The 16,306-nt window shown below is 43.1% G+C and overlaps 2 long non-coding RNA genes across 2 annotated transcripts in view; one reads left to right on the top strand and one right to left on the bottom strand.

Annotated features, from left to right (window-relative positions):
• The window catches only part of LOC144313401 (uncharacterized), a 45,887-nt gene that overhangs the window by 8,697 nt on the left and 20,884 nt on the right, over positions 1–16,306 (bottom strand). The gene's annotated exons all lie outside the window — the stretch shown is intronic.
• LOC144313400 (uncharacterized) lies at positions 2,334–5,719 on the top strand. Its single transcript, XR_013379056.1, has 4 exons — positions 2,334–2,574; positions 3,716–3,821; positions 4,371–4,485; positions 5,218–5,719. It is a non-coding gene; the product is annotated as an uncharacterized LOC144313400 (long non-coding RNA).

Genomic DNA, 16,306 nt, shown 5'->3' with positions numbered 1-16,306 from the left:
CAGACACCACGGTCATGGTATTGGGGTTATGAGATTGAGCTCCGAATTGGGCTTGGAGCTCAGCAGCGAGTCTACTTGGGATTCTCGCTCTTCCTATGCCCCCTTTTCCCCATTCCCACTCTCTCTCTCCTAAATAAATCTTTAAAAAAAAAATTTTTTTTTTTGGTATTTTGTTCATCATGGATTATTTGCACTGATTTTGACTCTGAAAATATTGCATTAAATTCCCATTTATCATGATCACTAAGCTTTTGGGGGGGCACCTCTCTACCTGGCCTACCTGTGTCATACTCCAGGAAAATGCCTTGTCCACCTTACCTTGTCCTCGCCCTGAATTATACCCACTTTTCAGATAAGGAAACAAATATATGGTGGAGGGTTTATGCCATTTGTCTTGATTATAGTACTGGTTAAATGCTAGAAAAGAAATTAGAATTCATGCAGTCCAGAGCCCATTGTCTTAAACTACAAGGTTCAGTTCTCAAGGGTTTGTGTGTTGTGGTCAGGTGCTTTTACCTTGGCTCTGATTCTGTCTTTATTTTGCAGTTTTCGGGCATCAGATGCACCTTTTTGCTCCAATCTGGTCTTTCCTTATCCCCTAGGACCTTGCCACAAACAGATCTGTCTTTGCAAACCATCCCCCACCCAACAGACTCAGTAGAATGCTTCCTGACTTCCTGAGTCTCCCAAACGGATGTGGCTTCTCCGTCCTCTGTACTGAAGGCCCTCTGCGTATCTTCTCCATGGCACGTACTCTGCCCTCTCCAGCACTAGGTCATGTCTGGACTTGTCTTACTCATCTTCCCAGGCGGCCCTTGCTATCATTAACTCCCTGAGTTAGGAAATGAGGAGGAAACAGGTTTCATTTACTCCTGTTTAAATGCCCTAAGTGCCTACCCTAGGGCTTTCTTCATAATAAACAATTAGGGAAAAATTTTTTTAAATTTTATTTGAGAGAGTGAGCACATGAGGGGGAAGGGCAAAGGAGAGAAAGAGAGAGAAGTTGACTCTCCACGGAGCAGGGAGCCTGATGCAAGACTCACTCCTAGGAGTCGGAGATCATGACCTGAGCCAAAGGTAGACACTTAACCAACTGAGCCACTCAGGCACCTCAGGAAAAACATTTTTAAATTCCACATTAGTGACGGCTAGGAGTTTAGGCTCTGCATCCAGCATCTGACTGAGTTTATGTGTATGTAGGGCCCAGTGGCTCCTGTGTGTTCATGTGGGCGGGGAGACCCAGTGGCTCCTGGCACCTGCTGACACCATTTCTGCATTATAGAAACCTCAGGCCCACTTCCCTCACAAAATGATGGTAGAGCTTAAAACACACATCTTGGGAAAGCTGTGACCCTACAGATAACCAAACAACAAAGAGAAAGGCACTGAGAGTATCTCCTTAGGGCTGGGGAGTAAGGAAATGTTTCTGTCCCTTCACACAAAAGAGTGGGTGGGAATTTGGGCACATCCTCCTCTTCAGCTCCGAGGTGCTAGTTTCTTCACTGGTAAGGCTGGGGGCAGGGGTCCTCGGGCAAACCAACAGGAGAGCTATGGGGCTGCCCCTCCCATGCAGGCAGGGGCATTTGCTCAAGTGGCCGGAAGAAAGGTTCATTAGAAGGCCATAAAGAGGGCAAGCCTCCTGACCCAAGGGCCTCTGTTGTGGCTGAAGGGCTAGGCTCTGGGTGAACAAAGGGACCTTCCTTGGCAGGAAGGGAACAAGAGGCTTCATTGCCTCATTTTCATCCCTCCTCTCACAGGTCCGATGGCCCCTCTTTCCCACTGAGCTGTAAGCTTCTTCCTCTCCACAAAACATGCAGCAGGGTTTAATGACAGATGAAAAGAAATCTCCCTGCTATAGAAGACTGGAAATAAATGGAGTTATCTCCATGGAGTGACAGGATGAGTTGAGGGGGGCCAAAAGGCCACCTCCATTTGGTGCCTGAAATTGCCACCCTTAACTACCACCTGGGTCCCAAGCCCTGGGAGGTGTCATTATCACCTATTAGCATCTTAAGTAAGTTTTAATGTTCTGGGAGGGGCACTGGAGGCAGGCTGGGAACCATGAGGGGGCCTAAGGAAGGGGCTCCAGACCTAATCTCCCCAGGGGTCACTGAGAAAGGAAGGAGGTCTTAGACTGAAGGGGGCTCAGAGTTGTTGAGAAGACAAATGCTGCCTTTTCAGATTCCTGAGCACATCCTGTCTCCATCAGACTTCCTCAGGCTCCTTTGTGCCTAGGCTTCTTGGCCAACACCATCCCAGCTAAACCCCTCAAGACTGTACTGCTCATCATAAACTCTTGCCTCCTTTTCTTGGTCCAACAGCCTCAGACTTCTGACAAACAAAACACAGAGTTTGTTTTGAGCTCTGCAGAGGCTGGGAATGGATGTGACCATGGGATCAAGTGTTTGGAAGACAACGCAGTGTAAACACCCAGCTATGACATCAGAATTGCTGACATCTTCACTCCCATCAAACTGGTTTTTCGCTTTCCTGGAGGCCCCAGGCTGGCCATCCCCAGAGAAAAGTCTCACTAACGGAACCCTTTCCAAAGAGCATGCGAGAAGGATAGGACCGGTAGGTACTAGCAGTTACTTGGTGGGTGGCTGCTGAACACTAGAGGCATCCTGGCCAGGTTGGGCAATGCTGGCACTCTGGCTGTGCTGCTAACTAACTGTGTGACCCTGGGCAAGTTACTTAATCACTCTGGGCCTCTGTTTCCTCTGTGGTAAACTAGGGTTGATAATAGCAGCTACCTCACAAGATTTCTGAGAAGATGAAAGGCTTCCCACCCTTAGGATAGAGACCAAAATATCCAAACCGCCTTGGAAGCCTAGGAGGCCCTGAGCTACCTGCACATCCCTCAGTGAGGGCTGCTCTGTCCCTCCTAATAGGACCTCCAGCTGTTCCATTGTCCTCAGCACTCTGAACCACTGTACTCATCACCTAGTGAGCCAGCTTCCTAGAAACTCTTCCTAGAAACTCTCTTGAATAACTCCTTCCAGTTTTAACTTAGCTGCTCCCACCTTGACCTCTGTGCCTATCCATATCAGGCTCCTGTTTTATTCTTCTCTCATAGCCTCCTCTTTCCCTCCCTAGCACTTGTCACCATCCACCATGTAACTTCATTTGGGTGATCACATGTTTGAGGGCAGCTCCCCTCAGTACACGGTAAGCTCTTGGAAGATAGAGGCTCTTGTCTCATCCACCATATAACCCCAGGGCCTACCATGTAGCTGGAGCTCAAATCAATACTGGCTGAGTGGAAAGATTAAAATGGAATGATGCAGGTACAATAGCAGGCACAGTCCCAGGTCGTTAACAGCATCCGTCACTTTGGCTGCTGCTCTGTGGTTGCTGATCCAAGACCCTTCAGGGAAGACAGTGAAGGAGACAGGCCACTCCCAGCAAGCCCATTAGAGAAGAGCCAGGAAAACAGGCTGCACATCAACAGAGAACAGTAAGGGACACTTCTGAGTTAAATATTCCATGATGGGGTGTAATTGCCTCAGAAACTCAGAGGAAAAGGAGCTAATAATAAGTGCAGAGAAAAAGTGTGTCCGATAAAAGAAAGAAACAAAGCTGAAGGAATGGCAAAGGAGAATTGGGTGGAGGTCCAGGTGGAGGAAAGATCATCCTTCCACTAGCTAGCATTTACCATCAGGAGTAGCAGAAATCATCATTATCATCATCATTATCATTATCATCATCACCACAGAGCCAGCATCCAATTCAACTTCTACAATGGACCGTGGGCTATCCTAAGCCTTTTACAGAATTGTTTGATCTTCAAAACAGTCCTGAGCAAGTTCTTCATCTCAGAGGTAAAGAAGTTAAAGTTCAGAAAATGTTGTGTAATTTGCCCAAGAACTTATAGTTAGGAAGTAAATATGAAACTTAGACTGCTTCCTAACTGAGTGGAGCCTGCCGGACAGCAGCCTTTACAGTGCACAGGACAGCAAACCTGAAGCCATAGGACAGTAAACCTTGAGTGGGGAGGGCACACCTGGACCACTGTAGTACAGAATGAAGGGAATCGAGCTTCAGAGTGGACATCTTGAGCCCATGGGTGGTGGGGCCATGGTGGACATGAAGACAAAAGGAGGGAGGGAGGAAAGGAGGAAGGGAGGAGGGAGGAAGAGAGGGAGGGAAGGAGGGAGGGATAAATGCAGGAGACATTTTAAAAAGGGAATAGCCAGGCCCTGGAAGCTGACTGGCTGGAAGTATGGGGTTGTTAAAGGTTATCATTTAAACAGAACTTTCAAGTTGTATGGCCACCCCTATTCTGTCGACAGTTTTTAAGGACTTTTATTTGACAGTTTGGCCCAGGGCTCAGGAAGGACCTCTTTTTCCCCACTCCCCGACATTTGCAGATAGCTTTCCCTGGGTCCGGGGCATACCAGCGCTGGCTCACGAGAGCTGATGGAGCACATCTCTTCCTACCTCCCTGTTTAGCAAAATCACGTTGGCTGCTTGAAATCAGTCACGGTGAGTATTTACACCGTGGAAATCAGTAAATGCTACAAATCAGTGCTTTTATTTCCCTGGAGAGCTGGTTGTTAAACATTTACCAGCATACATCTGCCTGGATCCAACTTAAATTTCTCCTCCTGCACATCAGGAGTATTTTCTTTTTCTTTTGAAGACTTTATTTATTCATGACACACACACACACACACACACACACACACACGGTGGGGTGGGGGGTGGGGCAGAGAAAGAAGCAGCCTCCATGCCATGCAGGGAGCCCAACAGAAGTATTTTCTGCTGTGAATGAAGAGTAAAGGGTGAGGACAAGTATACTACAAAAGGTGTGATGGGGCTCTTTGTGAGCAAGGTCACCTCATAAAATACAGTATTTACAATAGTTACTATTCCCTAGAGACCAGGTCTGTGCCAGAACCTGGACTAAGAATGCCAGCCCAAAGGTCCTGGACATTTGGTCCTACTGCCACATTCCTCTTACAGATGAGACATGGAAGCTCAGAGAGGTTAGGCTACTTGCCCACAGCCACTCATGCAGTAAGTGACAGAGCTGGGATTCAATCCTGGTATGTCTGTTCCCATATCCCTTGCACTTGATAAGGAGGCTATTTCTTTCCAAGAGACATTCATATCCTTCTCTCCTGACAAGTTCTTCTTTCCTAGTAGTACTGCTCTTCACTTTGGCTATTCAGTTGGGAGAGTGGGGTTCCTCACCTGTAAACATTGTTCTGACAGAAAAGAGATCTATTCTGCAGTTCTTACATAGCTCAGAAAACTGCCAGAAAGGCAAAAAATCAAGCTTGGAAAACAAGCTGGAATCAAGGAACACCAGGCACCTACCAGGTGAGGACACCAACGCTATCATTACATCATTGAACAATGGCACCAGCTCTACTACTTTTGGAATGCACCAACTAGCTCCTGCAGCTTTTCCTACTGGTCTGCATTGCCTGTCCTGCATCCTGAGCCCATTGGGAGCATATGATTTGCTGAGCATCAATCACTCGGCCCCACCCTAATCTGGATGGAGGAAGCTTCTAGAGTGGGAGGTATATCCTTCCACCAGGATTCTTCTGATAGTGGGAGATCCCCAAGCATGGGAAGCAGTTCAGATGCTGGGTATCCTCAGGGAGCTGTATCACTTTCACACACTGGTTTTCCCTCTCCTTGGTTGCCTATACATTGTTGACTTCTCTGTGCTTCTTGGAGACATATGGAATATCACCTACCAATTTTCTTATCCTGTACCCTCTATTTATTTCTTTTTTAAGATTTTATTTATTTGAGAGAGACTGTGTGCACACATGCATGCATGCAAGCAGAGAGAGAAGAGGGAAAAAAAAAATCTCAAGCAGACTCCACGCTGAGCATGGAGCTCCATGTGGGGCTTGATCTCACAACCCTGAGACCATGACCTGAGCCAAAACCAAGAGTCTGATACTTAACCAATTGAGCCATCCAGGCATCCCTCTATTTTTTTTCCTCTATTTTTTTTTTTTTTTTACACCATAAGTTAGGACACATTTGTTACAAATGCTAGGAAAATCCAGCTGAAACAATAAAGACAATTTATGGGCTGAGGAAGCTAAAAAGTCATAGAGAATTTGCCTTCAGGTGAAGTTTGACCCAGCATTTCCAGGGCTACCATGAAAAACTTAATTTCTTTCTGTCTCTCTGCTCTGCCTCTCACAGTGTCATCTTTATCCTATCACAGTAGCCAAATGACCACCACAGTTTCAAATTATATGCCTTTATACCTCTCATTTGAGGAGAAGGAAGTGGGTTTTCCTAGGGGCTTATGCATAAATTGAGATTACTTCTCTGCTTTTGGTTTAAGCCAGCAACACATGCCTTTCTCCACACAATGACCATGGTCATGGGATGAGATACATTGATTGATTGGCCCAGTCAGTATATACCCTTGGAGCTAGGCTTAGAAGTCAATTCCACCAAAATCTGAGCATGGGCAGACATAACTGGACCAAAGGACTATCAGAGGACTGTAGTGGAATAGATGCTATAGACATAAGCAGAAAATATCCACCTTATTGGCAATGAGTTTTATACTATTCCCATGCCAGCTCTGGGGCTCCATTTATCTCTGCAAGCACATCAAAAAGGTATGAACCCTTAGTGATAATAACATTCCTTATCAATTTATGCACCCTAATGTCTAACACAACTTTTGATATATAGGCACATGGTCCATCTGCCTAACGGACAAGAAAGTTTTCAGCAAGTGAGAAACAGACTTTTAACTAAAAGGATTCTATATGAGATTTACCACTGATCACTATGTCTAGGGAGGCGGGTTTAGATTTGCCCCTGCCAAGGACTGGTCCTGTTGCCACTGCAAGGCACAGTTCCTCCAAGGTTTACAAGTGACAGTGTCAACTGTGAATGGCCAGTTGGATTATATGAGGAGTATGCTTCCCAGGAACCTCTATGGGATCCATACCCTCAGCTGCACTTCTAATCTTACACGTGATGGCATGAGTCGTCACAGGAGGTGTGGAGGCTGGGGCTATCAATACTGGCTTTGCAGAATAATGTCCTTTTGTGACAATTGCTATTCGTTGAGCAATTTTAGAACAGGCTTGCAGTCTCCTTTGGGTCTCTGGGACTTCACCGCACAGGCTCCAAAACAAAACATTGTAATGGGAATTTAAAAAGAGAACGAGGAATGAGAGAGAAAATTTAGGAACATGAACAGCTTCTCTTCTTTCCTCTGGCTCAAATGTATTAAAAATATAGATCTCCAAACAATCTAGTATCAAAGTCATCTAAATCAGGCCCTCATCTGCACCTCAGAAAGGTGCAGATATTATCCTAAATACATCATTATCCTTAAGGCATCTTTAGCTCAGGACTGATGTATTCAGAGAATATGCAGCATGAAGCCCTCAGGGACATCTGGGCTCTGTTTCCTAGAAAGGTTTTATCTTGTAACCAACCCACCTCATGTTCCCATCATTTTTTTTTTAATAGATACTATTTTTTAGAGCAATTTTAGGTTTACAGAAAAATTGAGCAGAAAGTACAGAGAATTTCCATATGCCTTACTTCCTCTCTCCCACATTATCTTCCAATAAGTAACATCTTGCATCAGTGAGGTACATTTGTTACAAATGAACCAATGTTGACACATTATCATCACTAATTAAAGTCCATAGTTTATATTAGGATTCATTCTCTGTGTTGTATATTCTATGGGTTTTAACAAATGACATCAACCATTACGATACCTTACAGAATAATTTCATTGCCCCAAAAATCCAGTATTCCACCTCTTCATCCCTCCCTCTCTCTACCTAAAACTCTGGCAACCACTGACTGATTTTGTACTGTCTCTATAGTTTTGCCTCTTCTGTGATATACCACAGTTGCAATCATACTGTATGCAGTCTTTCAGATTGGCTTCTTTCACTAAGTAGTAGGCATTTAAGTTTCTTCCATGTCTTTTCATGGCTTGATACTTCATTTCTTTTTTTTTTAAATTTATTTATATATATATTTTTTCTTGATAGCTCTTTTTAAAATTTTTTATTATTTTTTAAAGATTCCACTTATTTATTCATGAGTGACACAGAGAGAGAGAGAGAGAGAGAGGCAGAGACACGGACAGAGAGAGAAGCAGGCTCCATGCCGGGAGCCTGACGTGGGACTCAATCCCGGGACTCCAGGATCAGGCCCTGGGCTGAGGGCGGCACTAAACCGCTGAGCCACCGGGGCTGCCCTCTTTTTTTTTAAATATAAGTTTTATTTATTTATTAATGAGAGACACACAGAGAGCAGCAGAGACATAGGCAGAGAGAAAAGCAGGCTCCCTGCAGGGATCCCAATGTGGGACTCCATCCTGGGACCCCGGGATCACGCCCTAGGCCAAAGGCAGGTGCTGAACCACTGAGCCACCCAGGCATCCCACTGATAGCTCATTTCTTTTTATCAGTGAGTACTACTCCATTGTCTGGAGGTACCACAGTCTATTTATCTCTTCACCCACTGAAGGACATCTTGGCAGTTTCCAAGGTTTGGCAGTCAAGAATAAAGCTGCCATAAACATTTATGTGCAGGTTTTTGTATAGCAACAGGTTTTCAATTCATTTGGATCAATACCAAGGGTGTAACTGCTGGGTCAGGTGGTAAAAGTATATTAGCTTTGTTAGAAACTGGCAAACTGTATTCCAAAGCAGATGTACCTTTTTGTTCTCACCAGCAGTGAACAACAGCACCTGTTGCTCCACACCCTTGTCAGCATTTGTTGCTGTCAGTGACCTCAAGACATCCAGGCTATTTCCAAGAAAGGTTTTATTCTGCAAACAAACCACCTTATTCCTCCAACCTATTTTTATTTATTTATTTTTTTTTAAGAGGTAATTGGTTGCAAGTGGCTAAATTTCAGGGTCATTTGTTATGCAGCATTAGATAGCTGAAACAAGAGCCATACATAGACCCAAAGCTAGTAGTGAGCACCAGGTGGCAGGCATGTGAATCAGTCATGTTGGATCCTCCAGCCTCAAGCAGGCCTTCACATGGCTGCGGCTCTAGCTGACACATGACTGCAACTGCACAAGAGATCCCAAGAAGTGTCAAGCCTTTCCCAAATTCCTGACTTCTAGAAACCATGTATTTCTTAAACCTCATCATGAAAACAAACAAACAAACAAAAACCTCATCATGACTATGCAGTGGAAATTCAGGACTCAGAGATTTTTCTCATTTATTAGATTTGAAGAGAAAAAAAAGGGAACAAAACTGTGTTCTAATCTTGGCTTAGTTGCTTGTTGGATATACATCAGTAGGCAAGGCCCATCACTTTTGAGAGACTGTTTTCCACATTGTAAAATGGAATAGCACTACAAGCTCTGCCTACCTGTCAGGGTTAACATGAGAATAGTTGTGGCAGTGTTTCATGGATTATCACTTACTGAAGCAATTTTCAAGTGTCATGTTAATGGAGAGGACCAGTAGTGAAAATTCTGAACTCATGTCTACCTGACTTTGGACCATTACATAGGATTTTCTTTCCACCCAAACTGCATAGTCACCATCAAGATTGCTTGGGGGTTGGAGGCCGCCAGGAACGGGTGGTGGGGAGCAGGAAAAAAAAAAAAAAAGAAAGATTGCTTGGGGGCTTGTGTGCCTTAAACTGAGACTGTGTCCTCTAGGCACACTTGTAGTGGACTAAGGAGAGATCAGCCAAAAACTAATAAATTTTTTAAAGATTTTATTTATTTATTCATGAGAAACATACAGAGAGAGAGGCAGAGACACAGGCAGAGGGAGAAGCAGGCTCTATGCAGGGAGCCCAACATGGGACTCGATTCCGGGACTCCAGGATCACACCCTGGGCTGAAGGCATGTGCTAAACCACTGAGCCACCCAGGTGTCCCCCCGAAATTAATAATTTGCAAGGTAATCCATAATGTACATAATCTACTTGACCGTAACTGCCCTTGACAAAACAAAATGTCTATATAATTCTTAATCATCTAGACTGAGACTACCTTAGACCAGTAAAAACTAAAATAACCATAATGATTACAATTTATTGGGTACTTACTATGTGCTGGGCACTATGCTAGGTACTTCACATGCATTATTTCAAGTCTTTACCAACCCCATGGGTAAATAATGTTACTCCTTTTTAACTTATTAAAGAAAAAAATCGACTTACAAGTAACGATGAGCGATTTAATACACATAAATGTGTTTGTTCCCATCCAAAACTCCATTAAAAGAGTAAATTGATTTTTTAAAAAGCCAAACCAGTGTCTGGCACATACTATGGGTTCATAAATATTTGTGGAATAGATGAATAAAGAGATGAATGAAAAAAATCTAAAAACCTATATGGTAAATAAAATAGACATTGAGCTCACACTAACAAAACTTTGAAAGATGGAACAAATACTAATGGACTTTACAGACTTGAGAAAGTTGAATATTAAATCAGAGAAGAAAGCCAAAACAAATGCCAGATTTTAACTCAGACTTCAGCACAAGCGGCTGGGAAAGGGAGCACTAGCTATCCCCCAAAGTGGGAGTGGGATGGAGGTAAAAACAGGCGATTCACTGATTTAAGAAGGTGGTGGAGGGACGCCTGGGTGGCTCAGCGGTTGAGTGTCTGCCTTCAGTTCGGGGCGTGATCGTGGAGTCCCAGGATGGAGTCCCACATCGGGCTCCCTGCATGGAACCTGCCAATCTCTCTGCCTATTTCTCTGTGTCTCTCTCTTTCTGTGTCTCTTATGAATAAATAAAATCTTAAAAAAAAAAAAAGAGAGAGAAGGCGATGGATTCCAAAATCCCTAACACATTTGTCAGCCTTGTGACTCTTACTTCCCCAACTGAACAGAAGACTGAGCTGTGTTCTCAGGAGAGGGCAGAATAGGAGGAGTCTGGATTAGAGAAAACCCTACAACTGATGGTAAGGATACCATGAAAAACAGAGTGATCAAGTGATACTGACATACTGAAAGCTGAGATTCCCCCCCACCCCCATTCTCCTTCCTACGTTGGTGCCCAGAGAACTAGCAGCCAGTCTAGGGCTTTCTTGGCAGGAGATGAAAACTCCTTCTCTGGGGCATATGACTAGCCCAAGAGCAAAGATACAACATACTAAAATCAGGAGTTTCCCAGTGAAGGAGCCAGCCAGATCAGCATACAGCAAAGATCACAGTCAGTAAGTACCACACGCTCAGAACTTCCAACAGCACCTCATTCTTAAATATAAACAGAAAAAGGTCACTAGACATTTGAGGAAAGGCAAATGGAAGGTAGAGACCCAAACAAACATTTTAAAAAGCATTCTGGAGGAAACAGAAATAGTGCATGAAGAAGCAATCTCTTTTAAAAACTATCATTACTATTTTTAGAGTGTTAAGATATTTTTACATCTCTGAAAAGAGAACAGTATGCTACAAAAAGGAATATCCAGAGACTAAAAGAGAGCTCCTGGAATTACAAATAGCACAAATTTAAAACTCAATACACTTGCTGGAAGATAAAACTAAGGAACACCCCAGGACATAGAGTAAAATGACAAAGGTGGAGAGTAAGAGAGAAATGGTATGAAAAGTAGAGGGGATCCCCAGAAGGGCAATCTTTTGTAGAGGAGTTCCAGAAAGAAAGAATAGGGGAATGGAGGAGAGCAAATCATTAAAGAAATTAATCAGTCACGGTTTGCAGAGATGCAGAACAACTACAAGTGACACAGGATAAGGGGTATTACAGGGCTTAGAGCTTACACAGTTGTGGAGCTGGTAGTATTGTCTATGCAGACTGTTGGCTTTGCAACTCTGTTGAGCCAAAAGTTTCTACAAAGTCTCTCTTTTTTTTTTTTTTCTTTTCATGGTTCTTTCTAGTTTATTGTTTGGTAGAAAGACAGGCTCTTGAACGCTGCATAAACATCTCACAAAGTGCTGCTTCTAGTTTACAAAAAGTCAAAACCAATTTTCTTTGAAATAGGGCCGTTAAATCTGACTTTCAAGTCATCATTATAGAAACAGGAGCTGCTGTACCTAACATTCTGGAGGGTGCCTCAACAAAGGCATGCTAGGACCTGTTTAAAACCTCTAGCATCTAGAAAGATCCATCTTTCCTTTCAATGCCTATGGATGGTGATAGAAGGAGAAAGTGAGTTCTGCTACAGATGTTGAATGAGTCTGAGAAGGCTTTTTAATGACTCCAAAATCCAGCCTCCAATCTTTATCTCTAGAGACTCAGGTAGTTGGGAAAGAAAGCTGGATGTGAATTAGAGTTTCCAAGAGAGCAAACCGGAACCCTGTGTTTCTCTCACTACTTCTAACCTGTATGTCATGGGTGACTGATAGCAGAATCTGGCACCATTTTGTCAGCAAAGAGCTAAAGAAGCTTGAAATGGCTGAAGGAACAGATATGGTGGGAGCTAATTGAGTTAAGCGTCCCTGTGATGTCCCAAACCAAGCACGTGAGCTAGCAGAAGCCCCAGTGCCTGGCACTGAATACCAAACTTGAGTGGTAGGTAGATATAAAGCAGGTACAGCTCCTGCTTCATTTCTACCTTCCAGATCTGGAACAAAAAGTCCTTTGTGGCCAATACTAGCCTGACACCATGTAAAGAAGGGAATTCTAGGAGACATAGTTCTAGCTTAGCTAAGATGACATAGGACAAAGCAACCATAAGAAATAATTCAGTAACATTTACCATAATGGAAAGATGCTTTTAATGAAAAGCGTCTGCAGAGTGCCCTGAATAATGGATGAAACAGTCTCACATCAAGGCACATTGCTGTGAAATGTCAGAAAACTGCGGACAAAGAGAAAATAAGGAAAAACAGATTTCAGATGAAGAATCATTATGACATGATGTCATTCAACAGCAACTTGCAAAGTCAGAAAAAAACAAAGCCATGTCTTCAAAATTCTGAAAAGACATGATCTCTAACCTAAAATCCCTCACCCAAACTGTCACTTTTTAAAGGGAAGGGTAGAATAAGGCCCCTTCAGACAGGAAAGGTCTGAGGAAGCTGCTGAATGATGGGATCTACCAGTAGGCATGAGATTCTGCTAAAGGTGGGCCCAGTAGGGAGGTGACCGGAGCACTGGATGACAATACAGAAAGACTCAAGACAACAGCTGTGCTTGAAGCCCAGAAAGAAACAAGGCCAGATCCCATGGTCAGAGGGTCTTGCAGGGATTTCTCTGAAGTGAAGTTGACAAAATGTCTTGTATATTTTACTGTATTGAGAGGAGGAGACTCATATTAGGGATTCTTTGAATTGAATTTATGATAATCATATCAAATACTTAGCAAAGAAACAAACAAACAAAAATCTGGCCTCGTGTTAACAGTAGGGAAAACAACAGCAATTATAGAAGAAAGCAAAAATATTCATAAAATACTACATATGGCTGAGCTGTGAACAGCATTCCATAGCATTTATATTATAATAAACGCTGAACACTGATCTAATAAACATTAAATAAAACTATATTGGGTGACAGGAAGGGGGCAGGGAGTATAGACACAGTAGGAAGGGATGAAGACCCTGAAGAGCAATCCTCATGTTCCAATCCAGAAAGCTAAGCTAACTATGTGACCTTTTGATTTTATTCCATGTGAAATACTGCCTAATAGAAAAATACAGTTTATATTATGATACATATGGTCCTGTTCCATGGTAGGAAGCCAAAGATAATACCTAAAATAGAAAAATCAAGAAATAGCAGTCTAATTATGTTATTCAGATATGCAGAGGTAATTACCAAAAATAAATAAAGAACTTCAAAGTAGTTGCCTCTGGGGAAGAGAAAATGTGGTTAAGGAAGACCTGGTCCTTTTAAAAAACTTTTGTAGAAGTACTTGACTTGAAACCATGTTTGAAAAAACTAACTCAAAAAATTAACCAAAACATAAAGGTACAACCACTGCTGTATTCTGAATGATTGTATCCCCTACCCCTCAAATCCAGATGTTGAAATCCCAATGTCCAAGGTGACAGTATTAGGAGATGGGGCTTTTGGGAAGTGATGAGGTCATTAGTGTAGAGCCCTCAGGAATGGGAAGTGCCCTTAAAAGATGGACCCCAAAGAGAGCTCCCGAGACCCTTTCATCATGTGAGGACACTCAAGAAGCCATCAGTCTGCAATCCTAAAGAGGGCCTCCATTAGACCCTGACCATGCTGGCCTATCTCAGACTTCCAGCCTCTGGAACCATAAGAAACAACAGTCTGTTGTTTATAAGCCACCCAATCTGTTATGTTCTGTTATAATAGTCTGAATGGACTACAACAGCCAGCAACTCAGGGGAAGAAAAGGTGATGCGGAGGAAGGGAGAAGGAAAGAAAAAGTGAAAGAAGAAAGAAAGAAAGAGAAAGAAAGAAAAAAGAAAGAAAGAAAGAAAGAAAGAAAGAAAGAGAAAGAAAGAAAGAAAGAAAGAAAGAAAGAAAGAAAGAAAGAAAGAGAAAGAAAGAAAGAAGAAAGAAAGAAAGAAAGAAAGAAAGAAAGAAAGAAAGAAAGAAAAAGAAAAAAGAAAGAAAGAAAGAAAAGCTTTACAGTAGTTAACTTGTGGAGCGCCTGACGGGCTCAGTCAGTGGAGCAGTGACTCTTGATCTCGGGTTGTGGGTTTGAGCCCCACACTGGGTAATCTCTACTGGGTGTAGAGATTATTTAAAAATAAAAACTTAAAAATTGGGCAGCCCCGGTAGCGCAGCGGTTTAGCGCCGCCTGCAGCCCATGGCGTGATCCTGGAGACCCTGGATCTAGTCCCGCGTCAGGCTCTCTGTATGATGCCTGCTTCTCCCTCTGCCTGTGTCTCTGCCTCTCTCTCTCTCTGTCTCTATAAATAAATAAATAAAATCTTTAAAAAAAAAAAGTTCATAAAAAAAAAAATTAGTCACCTTGCTAGTCCCAACTGCACATCACTGGCAAATGACAGAGCTGAGTTCTGAGCCCAGTTTCATGTAACTTGCTATAAATCACTTGCTATAAATCACTACACATCACCACATCAGCCTCTTGGGTCCTCATCTGGTCTGTTGTGGACCTGCTGTCTGGTGAGTGATACTGTACTTGGGGCAGAGAGATCAATGGCACAGTAAATGAAAGGTTTTAAAGACAGAAGGAAAGAGGTCAGGTAAACAAACAGTTCATCAGACAAATATGAGAGTCCCCAAAACCACCTGGGCACTAAGGAGTGGAGAGGCACAGCTTGCGTGTGCAGAGGATCCCACAGGGGACAGAAGTTCAGCTTCAGGGGACAGTTCCCTGTACAGATGCTGGTGTGTGGACAGGAAGGAAGGGTGGGCTGAGGAGGGAAAGGACGCTCCCTGGACAGGAACCTGAGCACAGCCCAGGACAAAGCCCATTCAACAGGGCAGCTGCAGGTTTTCATTCTTGCTTCCAGAGGCAGCAAACAGCAGGAGCTCAACAGTATCTACTGAATGCATGAACACATGAACAGAAGTCAGGAGCTTCTCAGTAGTTCAGATTCACCTTCCTGAACCCTAAGCATTGGTAATTGTGGATGCTTTTGTTTGTTTGGCAATGTGGATGTTTTTGAAGGTTCTCATCAAAGAACGTTCCAATTCTAGATTTCTCACCAAGACCCCTACATGGGGTGGAGTGGGAGATCTCCTTGTACCAGCTCCCAAAAGCAGAATGTTAACTTTTCAGGAAACTGGAAAGCCAGCTGCCATCATAATGGTAGCTTGAAATTGGCTGTGCTGGGAGCATTAACGCTACAGAAATCAGTAAAAATGACTAATGAGGCCTTTGTTTTACTTTCAGAAAGCCCATTGTTGGAACATTCACCAGCACACCACTGCCTAGAAGTGTTAAAACAGGGGAAAACAGATACAGACTGAGTAAATAAGCAAAGAAAAGTGATAATGTTAATTATAAGAGCGTTTATGGGGTAAGGACTACATGCTGCAAACTATATTAGATGCTTCCACATATTGTCTTGCTTCATCTTAGAAAAGCCCTATGGGGAAGGTATTTATTTTTACTTATTTTGTAGATGTTGGGAATAAGGCCCAGACATTAGATAATGTGTTCAAGGATACAAGCCAGGAAATAGGAGTCAAGATTTCTAGTCTACACTTGGGACACCACCACCACAGTGGAGGCAATGTTGTGGAGCAGACCCATGTGAGGATGCTGGAGCCAGTAAGCCTGGATTCAAACACTGGCTCTGACATGCAGGAACTATGTGACCTGGATGAGATATTTAATCACTCTTTGCCTAACTTTTCCCATTTGATGAAGTAGTTCTTTTTTTTTTTAATTTTTTTTAAAAATTTATTTATGATAGTCATACAGAGAGAAAGAGAGAGAGGCAGA

The sequence above is a fragment of the Canis aureus genome, chromosome 5, assembly GCF_053574225.1.
Source record: "Canis aureus isolate CA01 chromosome 5, VMU_Caureus_v.1.0, whole genome shotgun sequence".
Lineage (NCBI taxonomy): Eukaryota > Metazoa > Chordata > Mammalia > Carnivora > Canidae > Canis > Canis aureus.
The sequence above is the reverse complement of the archived record's forward strand: the minus strand, read 5'-3'. Positions and strand labels throughout refer to the sequence as shown.